This window comes from Siniperca chuatsi, linkage group LG12, assembly GCF_020085105.1.
Source record: "Siniperca chuatsi isolate FFG_IHB_CAS linkage group LG12, ASM2008510v1, whole genome shotgun sequence".
Classification (NCBI taxonomy): Eukaryota; Metazoa; Chordata; class Actinopteri; order Centrarchiformes; family Sinipercidae; genus Siniperca; species Siniperca chuatsi.
This window is the reverse complement of record NC_058053.1, coordinates 14,264,368-14,284,917: the sequence shown is the minus strand read 5'-3', so window position 1 is coordinate 14,284,917 and position 20,550 is coordinate 14,264,368. Positions and strand designations below refer to the sequence as shown.

The 20,550-nt window shown below is 38.7% G+C and overlaps 1 protein-coding gene across 6 annotated transcripts in view; it reads right to left on the bottom strand.

The window, feature by feature from the left end:
- Window positions 1-20,550, bottom strand: part of b3galt1b (UDP-Gal:betaGlcNAc beta 1,3-galactosyltransferase, polypeptide 1b) — a 53,711-nt gene that overhangs the window by 18,837 nt on the left and 14,324 nt on the right. For 2 of the 6 annotated variants that reach the window (XM_044216913.1, XM_044216912.1), the window contains exons 1-2: window positions 20,038-20,241; window positions 19,372-19,606 (exon numbers count right to left, since the gene is read on the bottom strand). The exons of 2 other annotated variants lie outside the window; for them this stretch is intronic. The gene's annotated coding sequence lies outside the window, so the exon portion shown is untranslated. Of the gene's footprint in view, window positions 1-19,371; window positions 19,607-20,037; window positions 20,242-20,550 lie in introns of those variants that run through there. 2 more of the 6 variants (XM_044216917.1, XM_044216916.1) reach the window with 2 other exon arrangements.

Below are 20,550 nucleotides of genomic sequence, written 5' to 3'. Positions count from 1 at the left end.
CAGGAGCAGGGTAGACAGCTGGCTAGGTTTCCTAAACGTGTTTTGGAGTCTATATCTAAAAAGAAATTCAGTAAGTCAACGAACATTTGTGGTTTATACAAGAATCCTCCAGGGAAACACAAGTAGCTCTCTCCAACAAACTGAAAATACTGTCATTGGGTTGGTGGCTATACTGTGTCTCGTTTTATCCTTTGTCCTCATGGATCGAGGCTTGTCCTGTCCGTTTCTGTATCTTGTCCCAAGTAATATGATGTGAAGGACCCTTATTACTGAGGCCACAACTCTAAATTAAACAGGACGCGACATTGCACAGAACAGCAATCAAACTGCAAACCTCTGATCCCTCTCAAATCCAGTGACTGTCTCTCCAACAGAAAAACTAAGGAATACTGATGATAAACCATCTCATAGTTTAACCTATAATCTCATGACTCTACATACTTGTTAAATATTGTTAAAAATAGACATTGGAATGTGCAGAGAAATCCATGCTCTTCATTATCAGCCCATCAGATACTATGTAAAGTATGCAGTGGGGTCAGCAAGTGTAAATATAGCCATTCAGCCATCCCTCCTCTACTGTCTACTGGATAAATGCTGCATAGTTAGTATATGACCAATTAAATGATAAGATGGCAATATTCTATGTTCTATATCCATCCTTTGATATTGATCCTACTAACAAGTGTTCCCTGTGCAGCCAATTCCCATTGTAGCTTATTCCTCTCTGCAATAGAGCTCAATTCACTGACATCTCACATCACTGAGTCAAGTCAATTTTTATTTATATAGCCCAATATCACAAATCACAAATTAGCCTCAAGGGGCTTTAAAATCTGTACAGTATACAACACCCTCTGTTCTTAGACTGAGCCACACCATTGCACTGGCTGACATGTTCCTTCATTACTCAATCCGACCAATACCGTCCTGCTGCCTTAAATACTCACTAGAGCACCAAATATGTATTAATCTGCTGCTGAAAATAGTCCCCAACAAATGTATTATTTAAACCTGTTTGAGTAACATTCGTTCATTCTAAACAACACAGTGCCCAGGTGTTTTAGGAAATTACTAAGCCTTTAAAAAAAAAGAAGAAATTATTGAAAGTATTCAGAAAGTATTGAGGGACGGACCACCATTGCATTGTTGGTTTTGGTCTCTTCATGGGATTTGTTGACAACAAGAAAAATATACAGCAACGACAGCCTTATCCTATAAAATCTACAACGTACAGCAGAGTACATACAGCAAAGTAGAGAGCAAGGCTAAACATGACTGACACCCTTTGATTAAGATTAAGTATTTACTCCATTCTCTAAATAATGAAAATAATGACAGACAAGGATTTTCAGAGCTTCCAGCTAGACGTTATTATGCAGAAGATTATCTTACACAAAATGCCAACTGCACATATAAGAATCAGTTCTCAAATGTCAAGCAAGCACAACTTTGAGCAATGTGTTCAGTGTTACAGAGAGTGCCCTGGATTCTTGGCATTAGCACACAGCCAGGGGATAAATTGGATCGAGGCTATCCGGGCATCGGCCCTGGCACACAGTCTCCCAGACATCATCAGGCTCAGCTAAGCCCTGACATGTCCTCCATCAACAGAAAAAATATTCACTCATACTTTTCTACTGTGGAAAGCATAGTTTACATGCTGGTCATTAAAATGAACTAAAATTGGTTTTAGGTATGTTGTTTTCCAGCTTTAAAAGACTGACAGTCACTACTAACCACCCACTGTGGTACTGTGTCAGCACTGACATGATTAATGTGTGTGGAGAACAGCAGCACAGGTTAGTCACTCACTGTCTGACGAAAACTAGGGCTATTTTGATATATTTTGATTTAACGATACATAATTCAGAATAATAGGTAAAATAAGCATACATTTGGCGCAAAATTGGCCCCTTTCTATGCAAATGAGTCTCAATGAAAAATAATAGCCACACGCTTTTAGAGTGAAATTATTAGCGTCTTCAGAGAGTTGGTGGTAACTGAAGCGCATTTATAAGACGCGTCACACCCGGACTCTCCAGTGATCATGGCAGCAGTGATTGTAGCCAGGCGAAACAATAGCGCATCATATGCGCACAGGTGGCACAGAGACAGTACAGTACCTGATATTCACCATGAGGGAATGAAACTGTAAAACAACATAAAACCTGCTGCTGTGAGAAACGGAGACGGTGGTTACGCAGTTTAACCGTCCTGCAGAGAGCGGAGTAGGAGAGAAAACAGCATCCATGCGCCCAGAGGCGCACTCACTCTTTATGGAGTGAGTCATAGAAAAATAAGAGACATCTTGCAGATAGAAACGAATGAAAGAGCAGGGGGAGTTATTAGATAATTAGAAAAGTTATAATTATAATTCAAATAAGTTCTCTTTCAAATCAAACATCTCTTTCCACATGAGTGGAAAGTTTTGTTCTTGTAACTGCATTTGTAACATTTTTTATTTTATCAAACGTTGCTTAACCATGGCATGTGATATGCTACTTCTGCACACCTTAAGAACAAATATTACTGGGGCCACTATAAAAAAAATGCAGATGAACATTTAACAGACGCAAAGCAATGGCAAATTGAACGCAGCTGCAAAACTTTATTGGCGTGTGTGCGCTGTAATATCTTTTGTAAATCGGACTATGAGACGGCGCAGATAGCGGTTGCAAATGATGCGCAATTCATGGTGCTATCAGCGGACATAATTAATTCTTTGTGAATTCGCCCCTGAAAGTTTTACTTAGCAAAAACAGTTATTTACATGAGCTCTTAGTGCCATTTACAAACTGTTAGTGCAACTTACAAGGTTGTAAATTATTCTATTAAACAATCTACCTCAGCAGGTAAAATCTTCTGCATTTGACCAATCTTAACTATTTCAGAGCAGTGGTCAGCCACAATGCAAGTGGACCAACTTCAGTGCGAGGCCCGTTTTAGCGGGAACCAATGAAAACATGCAAATTCTATACAGCTGCAAGGAGACAGTGTTAGTCACTGGGCCACTGCAGCTGCTCAAACACACCTTTGTAGTTGGACACAGAAATGTGAGGGTTGTAAAACAAGAACCTAATATGACACACATTTGAAGCCCTACTGACAAATTATGTGCATCTTTATATATATGTCTGTATATGGCCAATTCAATGTTCTGTTCTTCATGGGCAATACAGAACAGTATTAGTCAACATAAATGCACACTCTAAGTATGGAGTTCTTGTCGGAAAGCACATCACATGTCAATAGACTGTGCCCTCGTTATATAGTTGTCAATAAAAACTATAGTAATTTATAAATATTATTTTGAAAATATAAATACATATATTGTGAAAACTATGACTTTGTGCATAGTTAGCATTGCCTTCTCAGCTTTTAAACACATTTTTTAAGACTGTAAGATAGTTACAATTTATTTAAATTTAATTGTAAAGATTAGTTTAAGTGAATCTTATCTTCTTATTTTATCTGCTTATATTGTGAGTCACTCATAGGTTAATAAAAATCCTGAAGTAGATCATCTGCTACTGCAAATATTTTCAGATGAGGGTTATGGGACTATAGTGCAGGAATGTATATCAATTTTAACAGAAAAATTGTGAACAAAGGAAGATGCTGTTTACTTTTTACTGTATACATACTGAAATAAAATCATTACCTTCTTCTTCCCCGTTAATGAAGGGGCAGGTAGTCACGAGTTATTGTGCTAAACGAGGCATTAACATGCTAAACAAGCGAGTTGTTTGCAAGCTTCAAACAACTCGCAGGTGTGGAACAGTTTTGTTAAAGAAACTAAACAAGTATTTGTTAGCTAAGCTAAGTGACAGGAAATGCAGCTAGTTAGCAAACTAAATGAGTGCTATGCAGGAACGAGCCTTGATAGTGACGCCCTGGTTAGGGAGCTAGGTCACCTCCTGTCAGACAGTTAAATCCCTAGCAAGGGTCCTGCAAGAGTCAGGTTAAGCGAGGTAAAGTGCAAACAGATTGAGGAAAAGAGACTGCGCAAGGTCTTTTGTACCCACAGGGGAAGGAAGGGCGACAGACTTTTTTTTCAGAGATGCTTCCGGTTGGTCTCACAAGGACACAATCCCAATATTGATGTGTTGTACCGAGTGTGCCGACTGAAAGGGAACCAACTTTGTCACTTTGTCATCTTAAAATGTAACTTTTGCACAAAAATCATTGTGTGAGAAAGTAAATATGATTTTATGTAGGTCTATGCTACAATAAATGACATGATGAATAAAATATCAAATGCAGAGTAAAGGGGACGTTTCACATGTATACATACTGAAATAAAATCATTACCTTCTTCTTCCCTGTTGATGAAGGGGCACGGTAGGAGTATTTTTTTTGTCTGTGTTAAAAAGAGACACTCCTGATCATGTGTCATCAGTTGTGCAGAGTTGGGTAGAAATGCAGAGACTTAATGAGAGGATGTTTGCTATGGAGCCTCTCCAGCCAACCGTGTCACATCACAGAGCAGCCAGGTAGTCATTAGAGGGACAGATGGTGCTGCGGCTGATTGGTCTCTCTGCTGACCTATTTGAAGGTGTTTTTCCTCATCATGCCTCTCCTCAGAAGTAGTGAGCAATGTGGGAAATAGCAAGGCTCCGATAAAGACAGAAATTCAGTACTCTATACACTTCAGTAATCTGCAGGAGGCCTATTGCAGCTTTGATGTGTGGTAGGCTCTAAGGGGCTCAATGAGTTTGTAAATTACTCATGAATACCGGTGAAAAACATGTCTTCTTATTATATGAAGCCATATAACTGGGGATTATGCATATAACCAATGTTGCCTGAGGGAGGGAAGCAAGGTACTACACATCAGTATGGGGGTGCTCACAAGACCACCCTGAAGAACCTCTCTCAAAACACCTGTCAAGGCCAACAAGACTGTCGCAGGCAGGGGAAGCTCCACCTTCCCTGAGGGCTACAAAAGACCCTGCGTAGTCGCTCCTCCCCAAACTGCACTTCACAGCGTTGTAAGGTGGTTAGGGTCTGACTTGTATTGTATCTTGTTTCCCTCCCTCAGGGAATATTGATTATATGCATAACCCCTAGTTCCCTTTTGGTCGGTACACTTGGTACAACACATCAGTATGGGGCTATAGCATCGTGCCCCATGACGCCTCTGTAGATAGACTGAGAAGATCCAGCCCTGGCACAGCAGTAATAGTGACGTTCACGGCCCATGGTGTAGTGAAATGGGCATCTGAGTGCCCTTACAAACGTAAGGTGGGTCTGAATTATCTCCAAAGCATGTAAGAACAGTCCAGAGGGTTTGACGGCTTGGTGGAGAAATTAAGAGTGCTGCAGCTCTGTGAGCCACAGATGACACTGGCCAACCACTGCTTTAGCCATGCCTTTCCCCTAGGCTATGCCCGCTGTGCTGGAGAGGCAGAGAATGAAATCAGTCGTTCTGCGTCCCAACAACCCAGCAGGATTCTCCATCTTCGATAGGGCCTTTTGTAGATCCTGCAACTTCTCTGCCTGATAAGCTTGCAGCACTGAGGCCGTATTCAGTGCACTAGCGGTCATCCCCTGGGTACAGGATTGCTCATCATTAGACAGTACAACCTAGTTGTACAGTACATTCTCCATAGAGACAGTAAGGTTGGCTGGGTCTTCCTCCATACCCATGTACCCAGATGTAGGGAAGATATCATCCATATGTTCCCCCCACGACTACCCTGCTCTCCCCTCATTGACCACGCCAAGTTCCAGCTCTGCTCAGGACTCAATGGCTTCGGACAACGAATAGTATCCGCAATCGGCTGAACTTCCTAACACCTTCGACAGGAATGCCACACGTCTCTCCAGGGTTGTCTTCCTGTCTCTGGGCTAGCAAGTGCATGCAACATGCCAAGACACACTGGGCAAGCATCATGTGTATCCGTCTCGGAGAGGAAAATCTGCTAGCACTTGATACTTCGCTTTCACAGCTTTGCTAGACCCTGTGGGAGAGCTTTTCTTTTTCTCTGGGGCCATTCCGCTTCACGAGTTAGTGTACTAAACGAGTCATTAACGTGCTAAACAAGTGAGTTGTTTGCGAGCTAACACAAACAACTCGCAGGTGTGGAAGTAGCAGATTTGTTAGAGAAACTAAACAAGCATTTGTTAGCTAAGCTAAGTGGCAGGAAATGCAGCTAGTTAGCAAGCTAAATGAGAGCTATGCAGGAACGAGCCTTGATAGTGATGCCCTGGTTAGGAAGCTAGGTCACCTCCTGTCGGACAGTTAAATCACTAGCAAGGGTCCTGCACGAGTCAGGTTAAGCGAGGTAAAGTGCAAACAGATTGAGGAAAAGAGACTGCGCAAGGTCTTTGGTACCCACAGGGGAAGGAATCTTCAGAGATGCTTCAGGTTCATCTCACAAGGACGCAATCCCAATACTGATGTGTTGTACCGAGTTGTTTGGAGTGTGCCGTCCGAAAAGGAACCAATTGTCACTTTGTCATCTTAAAATGTAACTTTTGCACAAAATTCATCTGCAACAAAGAAATGAGATGGATTACATGCAAAATGAAAATGTCAAAGCTGGATTGTGTGAGAAAGTAAAGATGATTTTATGTAGGTCTATGCTACAAAAAAATTACATGATGAATAAAATATCAAATGCAGAGCAAAGGGGATGGCTGTTTCACTATGAGTAGCCAGAAATCCCTATTATCTCCTAAACAACCTGATTTCGACATGTAGAGAACATATCAAACAACCTAAAGCCAGTAATCTCTCCTGATGACGTCTCTTATGTTCTGAATTTACATTTGAAGCCATACATTTTTACTTTTTACAAGAAATAACCATAGGCTGTGGAAATAACACACCAACCAGGAGAGGAAAAGGCAGGACTTTAATGTTGCAGAACGCCTATTGAGTTTCATTTTGCAACATTTCAGAACAGGATGAAACAGGACGCAGCAGCCACGGCAGGAATAATCAAGGCTACATGGAGGAGAGATGAAGTATGGGTCACTTCTATGGTTGCTGTCACTGCATGTCTGGCATCAAAAGACGGAGCAAAGGGTGTGGAAGAGCCTTTCTGTCAAAGCCATGATATTCACAGATGGTGAATAAACGTAATGAAGGAATCTATAATTTTCACTGTCTGCTACAAAACCACAAAATAAACAACATCTTGTGAGGGGGAAAACAAGGTCTTGAAGTGCTTGACAAACAGCCAAATTAGTTATGGATGTTGTTTGCACCTTGTCTGCAAAGTATCATATCTAGGGATTTCTCTAGATACACTTTCAATTTTGGTGAAGTTATCCAGCAAGTTCTGAGTCTGCCAGGGTAACATACAGTGCAACTATAACAACTATGGGCAATTGTTACATGTTTAATCAATGTGTCAAACTGCTACTGTAAAAAGAATTTCTGGTATAATGTTACCTCTATGTCCATAACGGAAATTAGCAAATTTAAAGTAGTTCTCTGTAGTGGGTGAAACAGAGGTTTGACTGCTACACGCAGAGTGCATAATGTAGGATGAAAAATGTTTGTCTCTCTCTTAGAGAATTTCTCTCACTACTTTTTAAGGATGGATCAATCTGTTAAAAGTATAGTAAGTGAAATGAGTCCTTTCTTGGTTCAAGAAGGTGGTAATGATTCAAACAAAAAGACAGAAGATAAACAACTGCATAAATAGAAATGATGAGCAAAATGCACACCATGGATCATAATGTCAACAGGTTATATACTGCACTTTTCCTTTCTTGTTGTTTCACAATGACAACAATGACAGTCAACTGTGTGAGAAATCAAAACAAAGCAAAATCAGTTTGTAATCTTTCAAATGAGCCTTTTCTGTACAAATAGAGTAAACACTTGGAGCTATTTGAGGCATACAGCTTGAGTGAGCTCCTATACTCAAACTCTACTCACTGAAATAAGGCGCCCTTTGCAACAAGGTTGTGTATTTAAGCTGTCAATGCTCTGCCCACAATTTGCCAATGCTGCCTGGGTTGGCAAGTAGTACACCACTAGTTTAATTACATTTCTCAGTAGCATTTGAGTTGAGTAGCTACTTTTCTAATGGTATAATGTTTCACTAAGTAGTGGGGTAGCATAAAATAATGAGTGCATTTGTTTATTATTACTTTACAGTAGATGTTTCATAATGGGACATAGCTTCATGTATTAAGCTTATTTTTCCAAGTAGCTCGCAGTGTAGATTTCTACGCGCAAAGTGTAGTGTTACTGAAGCTTAACTACTTCTAATTAACCTCCTAAAGTTTGGGGTGGTGGAGGGATCTAAGACAGCAAACGGAGAAGTGTCAGGTTACAATGGCCGCACTGTACACCTGCATGAATTTGATTGGACATTACTAGTCAGCTGGATGAATGAAGCAGCTGACACCAATCAGCTAAAGCAATCACAACTTCAGTGCTCTGTCTGAACTAATGCTATCCTCCACTGCACTAAATTGTTTCACTTGTAGGCAAAGCTGCTACATCCCAATAGATGCTTTATCTTCCCCACAGCAATGCCAGGGTCAAACTATTTAAATTTTACCTGACCTAAAGAGATTTGTCCTTCTAACATATGGTTTCTATATTTCATTCTAAAGCTGGAGGTTAAATGCAGAATATGGCATTTGTACAAGAACTCCTCCATTCAACTGCTCTCAGAGTTGGTCGGTTATCTGTCCAGATGGCCACTGAAACGCTGAGCGACCTGTACCATCTCAGCTCAGGTGGCAAAATGGACCATGTGTTTTTCCACTGTGTATGAAATGGATGCCCCGCCACCCCAGTTGTCATTTGGGAGAATCAGCTACAGATCATCGCCTCTGGAGCTGGCAGTGTTTTCTCCAAACACACTTCCACAAGGCAGATGCTTCCTGACATGGAGCATGAGCCCAAGCTGTCCAGTTGCTACTCAACTGGTACACAAATATATTGAAAGATCTAGTAAGTATAATGGAACAATAAAGTAAAATACTGAGAATGATGGTCGTTTACAACATAAAAGTTGCAGAAGTATAATGTCACAGCACAGTTTTTAGGCTGTGAAGCAGCAGTATAACATTTCCTTTTAATGTGAAACAGCAGAATTAATAAGATTAACCAGTACTACAGATACTGTACCTTGCCTGGCTGATTGTAAATAGTTTTATAAGATGATTGCTAGGAATAGTAAAAGCAAAAGGTAATTTATTTAGTTGACTGTGATAACACATGCTCCTAATGATGTTCTTATCTCCAGGTTAATAGGGTTTTGTAAATGTGTGGTTTATAAAGCCAGACACTGAAGTATCGATAGAGTAAAAGCAGCTGTGGGACTTGCACATGTGACAGGAAGTTATTAAGCTTCCATTACAATTAATGCTCCAAAGATTTTCCTCTTGCATGCTCCAAATGCAGTTGTCACAGTTAATGTAAATAGCCAAGCATGACCCTCCTGTCACCGCAGCCTTTCCCTTCTGTGGTAACATCAGCGTTAATGATGAATCATTATGCAGGGGAATCTGGCATTTTCGTCTCATTATCTGACAGGCTGCAGGTCCCCCGTCAACCCCAAAGACACCTCTGTCTGAATCCTATTATCCCTCAGCTCCTTCAGCCCTGTGGCAATGTGAAGAGGATCACCAAACCTTCTTATAAAGCACTTCACCATGACACATGTTGTTGACCACAGTTAGACCTGTGATGTGCTGCACTTGTGTTAGACACCTGAATAAAGAAATGCATTGTGAATGCAGAATAAATGATGATGTCATACTGTACACCCACACATGCACACACAGGCAACACAAAAGTGTTTTTTTATTATCATATGCACCCACACACTGACACAATAAAACAGCATGCAAAATGCAAGACAAGTTTCTTTTGTGATAATACTTCTGTGTCTGTGTGTACCCCTCAAAAAGCACAGGTTCTCTTCGATTCACAGCCCTTCCCTCTCCCTCACTCCCAAAGCTCTGTCATGAAATATGCATTCACATTCAATATGTTGGGATCCAGAGTCAACACACAGAACCGTAGGAACAGCATGCTTCCTTTGCCAATCTCAGTAGTAAAACCTGCTTCTTTTCGCTTCCAGACCCTTCATCAGTACAGTGCTGTGGATAATTTATGATACAAATTAAAGCTGTCAGGCAAACACAATTACAGCTGGCCACTGTGAGTCACTGTCACAGACTCAGACCTTTTGGCCCCCTTGATCATCAAATGAAGAATGAAAAAAGTACCCAGCTTTCCTTGTTACTAAGCTCAAAATTCGATCTCTGAATCAGGATTTTGTCGGCACTGAATGCATATTTTTCACATAACATAGTGAATGTTATACATGTATATTATGTATCTTTGAACTGTTGCATCATGAAACTTGGCTATGTGTTTGTGCAAGCACGTAACAGCGAGCCAATAAAGCCATTTGAGAGACTCAGCAGGACTGAGAGCAGGACATGGGTAAGGATGATGGAAAACACACAGCTCCAGGGCTCCGATTACAGGTATAGGATATAGAAAGATAACAGAAGACAAGTGTCTCTAGAGAAACTCTGTCCAAGTTGTGTCCAAAGTTTAGCCTGCTCTGAAACAGCGTGTCAGTGCCATGTGAGGTGAAAGAGACTATTATAAAACCCAGATAATTTAGAAAGTACATGGATCCAGTATGAATCAGTAATTGAATGCAGAGGAGGAACTCTTCTTATTGCATTGCAATGAAAATTTTGTCAAAAACAAACTATTAGCCACAAAACAAAATAGTCCTTTTATAAATGCAATTAAATTTGCCAGGCAGTATTTTCCACATGCACTCAGAAACCTTAATAATAATGCTCTTCTTTACAAGCAGATGGCTGTAGCTACTGAGACAGAGATGCTAATTCCAGCCCTGCCCCAGAAATATATGTACTTCAAGCAATTGGCCATGTATCCAGGCAGCTCCCCTGAAGAGACAAGAATATAATGGACATCCAACATTCAAACTAATTCACAAGAACATTCTGACAAAAGACATATAATCATATAATATTGTTCTAGGTGTCAATGAAGTGCAGTATGTCTCCTCCATCATAAAAAGAAACACGGCAGGCTACACAATTTAAAGTAAAATCAATACTATCTTCGTTCTCTGTGATGCAGGGACAAAGTGATTCATGTCCACATCATCAGAGAAAACGTTTGCACCATCTGAAGTGTTGTTCAAGGCGATGTATTCAGTTCAATAGGCACAGTAGCCTAAGATGATGAATGAAAAGAAAAGTGGAGGAAGACATGGTAAATGTTGCACCAAATCCATGTGTTCTATTCTATTTTCTTTCACCTGAAAAATCAAGGCACAATTGTGCACAAAGCCTTCGACGCTAATTCAAAGTGACAGAACCCATGAATAGATCCCAGTGATTCTTGTGTGCTTTATTTGTATTTTCAGCCTAGTCTATATATATATATATATATATATATATATATATATATATATATATATATATATATATATATATATATATATATATATATATATATATATATATAAAACCTTCTGCTGCTCCTATTTGGCACTTTTGGCTGTTAGGGATTGTAGTTATTATGCTTAAGTCAAAAGTGCATACACAGTAATAATATATGCTTCCACTAAGCCATTTTGGCTGGGAGCCTCAGTCTGCTAAGTGGTGTGCAAATAGAGAAAGTAAATTACCATAATACCACGTTTCTGGCTGTGGTAAAAGGCACCAAGGACATGGAAACACGCAGCAAAAATAAAAATGCCCATGTGCTGAGCCAACAGCTGTTTCCAGATGCTATTAACATTAAATCGTGTGATAGGCCTCTGAGGATATGACATCTGGATGCCCTTTATGATGACTGCATGTTTTAACCCAAGGCCACATCAAAAGGCAAAAGGTAGTTAGTGTGTGGTTTCAAAAAACTGTGATTGACATAAAGACTTTTTTGGCCACTTGGGGGCAAAAATGACGATGATGAGACATTTTTAGAAATGCGCTAATTCACTTTCTTACTGAGAGTTGGATGAGAAGATTGATACCACTGTCATATCTGAAGGTGAGCTTAGCTTAGCATAAATACTGGAAACAGGGGGGAAACAGCTAGCCTGGCTCTGTCCAAACATTTAAAAAAATTCTGCTTACCAACAAGTTCATGTTATGTCTTGTTTGATTTTTTAACCTATGGACAGAGCCAGGTTAGCTGTTTCCCCTGCAAAATTAACTTCCTCCTGGCTGTAGCTTCATATTTAACAGATGGACATTTGAGTGGTAACAAACTCATCTATTTCCCCAAATGTCAACTATTCCTTTAATGTGCACAACTTACTCCATATAAACAAATCTTTCAGATTTCTATGTGAAAGGTTCAAAAATATGGGTGTGATGGGTATCTGACTCTACAGAGAAAATCCATATCCATCACAGCAGGGCAAAGAAAGTCTCATACTTTTCAAAAGGGAGAGGCTAAAGAACTACTGCCAAGAGGAATTACATGCAGAGCACAACAACAGCCTGCCATTCATCAAATGCCAGTGCTTCAGGTTTTGAAAAATGTGGTTTTATGTCAGTAATGAAAGACAATGCTGCTGGTTTGTTGCAGAGAATCTAGACCCAGAATCGTAACCATGTGAGAGGTAAGCATGTTTCTACAGTATATGAAATTATTCACAATAACATTCTTTCTACTCCTTTTCAACAGCCTGCATGGACACCTTTTGCTTCTCTGCATGCCTTTGTGTTGTTTGTCCAGCGGAATTGAAACATCCTTTGTACTTGAAAATACACGTTGCCATTTGTTTTCATTTGGCAGTTTGGCTGCACATCTGAGCTTACCCACAGGAACAGCTAAAATGTACTTCTACTGAGCACAGAGAATTTAAGATCCTCCAGAGACACTGTGCCTCTGAGACCTGGCATATGGTGCATTAATTAAGGTATATTCAACTGATAATTATAAAAAGCTGCTGTGTGTACGTTTTCCAAACTTTGAAATATGGCTTCAAATTTGGTGACTCTGCAAAGATTAATTTAGGACAGACTTAGGACAATTACTCAGAATCTTTACTTAGAGAATTGAAAGTCACTAATGAATCTAATATCAGGATATTAGACATGAAAACAAACTTACATCACATATATTATCTAAAAAAGTCCAAACATAAGCATTAAATCAGTACAACTCTACAAAAATATTAGGAAAACACAAATATCTTAATTTCACAATGAATAATATCTTGTGAATCTGCCTCCTAACTCCCAGTATTACTCTGAGAGGAAAAAGATTGTGTCAAACTAGCAGTTGGATGTGTTGTATCCTGTCATGATCAAAGAAGGAACAACTAATGATCCTCAGAGAACAGAGAAAAAAGCAGGTTTTTTTTATACCAATTTTATGTAGTATGGAATATAAGTGAGAATAGACATTTTTCAGCCCTGCATGGAATGGAAGTTTTGTTTTATAACAAGAATATATTTACATGATTGTGTATGCATTGTCTGTTAAAAAATGTTTTATACACGATCTGCAAACTTTGCTACTATATATACAGCAATTAATTTCATAAAATGTTTGAGTCTAGTCTGATTTCTTACATCGAATTTCATTAGTGTGCTTGCTCCTCTCTCACTTTACTCTCTTATTTACCTCTGTTTTTCTCGACAACTAGTTTCATTTTCAATCTGCTCTACTGGCTTTCTGTCTGGAGCTCACTCACAGCATGTTAAAGTCCCTGCCGCATTAACATGAAGTAGCAGGTAGTTATCATGTCTAGAGAAGATTGTCTTTACTGGAAAAACAACACTATTGGTTGTTTGTTTAAATGCTTAAAACAACATACGCTTACATTTTTCTAACAAGCGAAACAAAGTATAGCGAATATCTCCTTCCAACAAACAACTTTGGTTTCTATTAAACATGTAGATGATCTTATTTTTACAATAAAAATTTAGGATTTAAACATTTTGGAAATTGGCAACTCCTAGTGGTAGTATCAAAAAGACACTTTTGCAGACAGTAATGCATGCTGCTATATGTATTATTATATGTATCAGGTCCTTTGTGCTGCATTGAGCTAAAAGAGCATTCGTTATGTTTGTCAAAGACATATATTGTCAGTTAGTGTTGTCAGAGTGTGAATGAGTTAGATGTGTGAAAACGTCTGTTTTATGGGGGGCCATGAGACAGACTATTTCTTGGCCAGGCGCAGTGACTTCCCGGAGTCTTCGCTGGTTGCCTGGCAACCTAACAGTACTGCACCGGGCCAAGACATATTGTAACTGTAACACAATGTGTTAACTAGTGAGCTTTACTGGTGCTGGGAGGTGGATTTTGTTACCCCTGGAGAGAACCAGACCAGCTGTTTCCTCCTGTTTCCAGTGTTTATGCTAAGCTATGCTATGCTGTCTCCAGCTTCATATTTTGATATGAGACTGGTATCAATCTTATTACTTTTAATCTAACTCTTGGCAAGAAAGCGAATAAGCGTATTTTCCAAAATGTTAGATAATTCCTTTCAGCCGCGAGGTCACCCGGATGCTATTGTGGTCCCCCAACCCTCATAAGGCCTGAATGAAGACTGAGTGACTGCAACATTTACAACAGGTAACAGAGGGTTATATAACAGTAAAAACGATAGAACGATAGATAGACAGATGTAGACATCGCTGCACACATGTCATTTGAGAGGACAAGCAGAAACTGACAGTAAGATTAATATCTTGTTCTAATGAAGTCTGCCAAAATTACAAACACGTTGTTAGATTAATTTTGTTCTATTTTTATTGAATCTATTCTCTGCAAATGGGGAGGTGTACTGTGTTAGAAGGTTTATTAAACATGCCAAAACAATCACTAAAAGGCAGATGGAGCTGTCAAAGACAATGTCTTGACAATGAATCTAGCAGCAATTCGTTTTAGTCAGACAGATTACTTTCAAATTATATTACTATCCTAGGCGTAAGACTGCAAAGAAATGCATTTTAAAATTTGACCTACAATAAATCTCCAACCTTTCAGAATTTATTTACATTTCTTCTGTTATTTAAGACAGAAGAGTTGACAAAAAAAGTTCAGAGTAAGTTATACTTATACATCAAAGCATTCATGATTCCTCTAAAGAGCAGCTCTACATTGTCCAAAAAAGTGTCTCATTATGCAGATAATAATTGGTGCTGACAGTCAGTGATGAGTGAAATAGAACTGCAGAGTAATTACAGAAGTAGATTCATCATAGTTACAGTCTGTAATTATGTCTTGGCAGTTTTACTGTAATTCAGTGTTGAGACAGATTGCAGAGTAGAGGATGTGAAAGGGGCTGCGGAAAATCTTCCCTAAAAATACATACACAAAATCTAAACGCATACTCAGTTGGTACAGTGTTATCATGTGAGTAGATTTCCATATGTAGTGTGAATAACAGGAAATATAGATTTAGCCTCCTCTGTACATGCTGCAATGTGTGAAATGGAGACTTATAACAACCTTTTCTGGCACTTTTCAACATCAAAATTAGACTGGCGCATTTGCTTTAAGTCAGTCAGTTCCCTCAGTTCTAAATTGACGCTTTCACTATGTCTCCCTTTTATCTCACGTAATCATAATGTTTTATTCCAAATTGTGTACAGACTGCAAACAAAAAAAAAGTTGGAATACCAGAATATAATAGGCATATACAAAACAGCAGCTGATGTTTTGGGTGAATGTTTATTCACATGTTTCTTCAAGGCCAAACCGCAATTAAGACAAAAGCAGACTAAAAACAAACCTGCAGGCAAGAATATGCCCTTAGAGCCTTAAAAATCAGAAACACACAAACACACTTTACTGTTCTACTGTATCACTGTGCAGTTCAGCTGTATTTACCTTAGTTCTCTTTTTCAAATAACCAGGTGTTGCAGCAAGTCACGTTAAGTAAATTTTATTTATATATCCCCAAATCACAAGTTTGTCCCAGAGGATTTTACTGTACATCCAACACTTGATTAGGAAGATAAGGAAAAACCCTGCACAAAATAAATAAATGTTTACAGTAAAAAAAATATAACAAATCTGGGGCCAGGTGAAGTCCAGCCACCTTAGCCAGGTTAAAAGCCCTGATAGAGTTTAACAAAGTTTTTACAAAGCCAGTGGTGGCACAGCCTTGGGTGGTTCATCTCAACTGCACAGTATGGATGGGAGGCCTGATGCTGGCAGGAGGCACAGTGATATTACACTTTCTACAATGCAGCTTCGAGATACAGGCCAGTGGCAAATTGAGCTGTGACACTTTGTTCACCTCTAGCTTCCAAAAATAAAGTACAACCAAAAATCAAAGGCACTCTGAGCGCTGCTGAACTGGTGCTTTAATGTGGATTCTTTATACTAAGATACAAGAAAAAGATGGAGGCTTATTTCTAAACTTCAATATAGAGGTATTCAGTACATTAACAAACAAATCTTTATCAACGAATGTCCAAAGTCAACCGACTATACCGAATCACCATTATCACTGACTGAATCCGTAGCTCCCATTACTGGTGACTGAGTGCACGGTTGTCAGCTCAGCTGTGATTCACATTATGTTACTTCCTCGTTACAAGCATATTAAAGGGGACCTATTATGCTTTTCCTTATTTTCTGTCATAAATATAATGTTACAATGTTTCAAATAATGCGGTAAATGTAAGCTTGTATCTTGTATCTTGTAAAAGTAATCCCTATGAGCAAAAAGCTCAGGCTTCAGACTATTTTATCACTCAAGAATAAAAAAATAAATAAAAAAGAAAGCTCATCTGCGCTCATGATCTCCTCCAGGCACAGCTCGCCCACAAAGTACAAGGACGTGCCCATCCATCCGCTAGCTCAGTCTGTCGTTGTTCGACTGCTCTGTTCATGACGCTAAAGTGAAGTTTGGAGATGGGTATGGCTATGCAATGCTACTCTGCTCAGGACTACTCTCTCACTCACTCTACTTTTGGAGGTTGTTGAGTATGTCTCGCAGAAAGTGCTTTTTTGGTTGTAAAGGAATTCTAGTTAGTTTTGTAATGGAAAGATGGCTTTACTTGTTGCTAAAGTAACTAGGGGAAACCAGAAAATATTTTCTCTATTAAATATGATCCAGTTTCACCAAAATCAGTGAATAAAGTTATAAAAGTTGTGAGGCCTGGCCCTCAGAAACACTCCGCTCAGCCAGCGTCTATCGTTTTTCCAACCTAATTCTTGTCTCATTTGTGGTGGATAAACAGTAAATTCATCCAATTCAGTGCCCCATATTGCTATTTTCTAAGTTAAGTAACTGTAGCTGTCATATGCCGTCCAGCACACTGGCAAGACAATGATGCAGTGGTGCGGGCTCACAACACTGAGTGTATAAAGAAAACTGGTTACAGATGCTCGCTGCCCCTCGGCAGGCTTCCAGGAAGCTGGCCAATCAAATGAAAGTGGGTTTTTAGGGAGGGAGGTCTTAAAGAGATAGGAGCTAAAACGACTTGTTTCAGACAAAGGATGAACTGAGGGTCACTATAAGATAAATAAGGATATTTTTGAACTGTTAATCATGCAAAGCTACTCTAGAGGAATCCCAGAATAAAAATATAGAGCTGGAAATGAGCATAATAGGTCCCCTTTAAAAGACCACGAAAGCCACTTTAATAGGCTGCTGAGCTATTAACCATATGTGCAGTGCTTATATAGGCTAGTTTTGTACTGAACTGAATGTGATGGCTTGGACTAGCAACAGACTGAACGTACTACTGAATGCGTTCACTTACTGTTGTATGTACCAAAGTACCTTTGAACGATGATGCAATCGCTTAGTTTAGGAATAAAAGTGAACAAACTACATATTCAGTGACAACAAACCTTTGAACTGAACAATGTGATTCGTGATTTCCACCTAAACTTCAGTATGTGCTTATTGTTTCCAGTTCAAATAAAACTAAGGTTCTGACAGACTTAATATGATAGTAATAAATCAAACAAAGGGATTTATGGTTGTATCACACAGCACATAATGCGAGCAGTAGAAACACATTTCATAAATGTTTGGAGCTCTGTGCAATGTATATGATGGACTGCACTGACACAATGAATGTCCCCCAACAACAGGAATATTCTGTTAAAGGACCAATAATTTAGTTTTAACTTCTCACTGATATACCTGAGATTGTCTCAGCATGTAACAAACTTAGTCTAGAGAGATGTACTGTTTCGGCCTATTTTATAGTTCTATATCATTTGCTACCTTCATTTTGACAAAGTATGAAAAAACATTGTTGCCCACAGAATGCTTTTCAGCACCTTTTCAACATTAATAGCACCAAATGGTTGCTATACTTTTTCAATCTCAGTTCTTTGCAAGTCAGTGCACAAAGTAAATCTAAACTTTGTGAAATGTTGTGCAACACTATTACTCTGTGTAGTTGATCTTAAACCATTTTTGTGTTTGGCAGAATTATTTTTAGTTATGCTGAAACAATTAGTTGATTATTAATTGAATAGTCAATCAAGTGATAATAAATCAATGGCAATTTTCATGATTGATTCATTGTTTATTGATCAAGAAAACTAAATTTACAGGATAAAAGTTCTCAAATGGGAGGCTTTATTTGGTTTTTTATGTTTTGTATCATTTTAAATGGAACACCATTGTTTTTGTGACAGCTGGTCTCACAAAACAAGCAAGTTTATAACTTACTTTCAGATTTGTTAACTTGGAACGGACAACTGTCAGTATTTGTGACATTTTATAGCTTCACGATTACTTGATGAATCGAACGAAGGACAGCATCCAATCCATAATAAGTCAGTAGTTGCAACCCTAATAAGGAAAATTACTGAATGAGCATGGGAAATTATTCAACATCCTTAAGAGCAAAATCCTTAAATGCTGAGGCCATTACAAACACAACAAAAATATCCTTTATCTATACTTCATCCTGAAACATTGCCCTTCTACAAAGCAATCACAGAGGGAAACGAGGAGCTTTTGGAATACAAAGGACTGCAGATTTCGGTCTTTCAGCACTTGGACACAGAGTGATTAACCTTTATCTTTCAACCTGTCCCTGTCAGACATCATTAGTAAGAGGACGCTCACAAGAAAAGATGGCATGAAACAACGAGTTGAAGTTTTACTTCAAACAAAGTGAGGGAATGTGCAATGACATGCTAAGATAACATATCAAAAAATATAGCACTGCGCCATGCTGCAGTCATACATTATAGATAAATAAATGCACTGTAATTAAGTTGAATTCATTGCCACATTTTGTAGCCAAGCATTTCTGGGTTGCTTATAACGTCAAGTATATTTGTAGTGTTTCATTTCAGGTGTTTTATTAGTGAACTTTTTTATTTTATTATTTTTAACTGTCACTCCGACTAAGGGCAAAGCAGTTCAGGTAACAAAGCTTTAATTTACTCACTGTTTTTCCTTTCCTGGACCTCCATTGTCTGAAAGATAGGTTCATGGTGACCTTAAGGAGATCTTGTCATGACTTGCACCACACAATATGACTCCATCATGGGCAGGCAGGGCCATGCTAATGAGGAAGCTGTAGCAGGTGAATGCAGTTTTCTTTCTACAGCATTATCCCTTGAGCTGTGCTCATTATGGGCGAGCTGGGCAAACACATCCTCAAAGAGGCCCCTTGTTTAGACCTGCTAGAAAGTATTCTATACTACTATCAAGTCCTCCTCTTGTTCAATTTCCCAAAATACACCCGGACAACTCAAATTTTCAACTTAATCACTTTTAATTTTCTTTTTGGCTTTGTCAGTTGATCAGTAAATTAGGTTGTAAACCTTTAAAGACAGAGAAACAAAAGTTACCATTTTGACTAAACATTTTCAAATGTTTTAGTAAAGTTTTAACATAATTTTAACATTTTTAACTTGTACTATCCTTTTATCTTATGCATTTACATTTTTTCAAACTCAAAATAAAATTTAGCACAAACTCATTTAAACACAAAATCAATGAAGTCAATGCTGCAGTGTGTTTCTTAGCCAATCTACACAGCAGTTAAACATACTTGTCCAATTAAACAGCATTTCAAACATCATATAATTAAGTAAAACATTTCACCGACCATTGGCGTCTTGGGATTGAACCTTAGAGTGAACTTGGAGTGTCTTCTCTCTGAAGTTTCTTTGTTTAAATGAATGATAACCTCCATGTTTTTACAGGTGCTTTCAATCAGTGACAATGACTGATCTGGTCATAAGCAGCCAGTTTGCTGCTGCTGGTGCACTTTGGGAAGTGTAGTTCTTTTAGACCTACTCCTGAGATTCAGCTCAACAACTACTATTCCGTGGATATTATTACTACTCTACTTATTCAATGTATATGTGTATATATATATATATATATATATATATATATATATATATATATATATATATACACACAGCTTAATCAGTGCAGTTTCTATTAAATAGAGAACCCAGGATCTATGCAAAATGTAAATATATTAAACAATGCTGGCCCGGGATTTCAAAGTAATTTGGTTGATACAGAGTGCTGTGATTTAAGTGTCCTTTATCTCCTGTAGATCTAATTTCTTGTCACAGAAATAGACTGTTAGCATGATACACTGAGATCA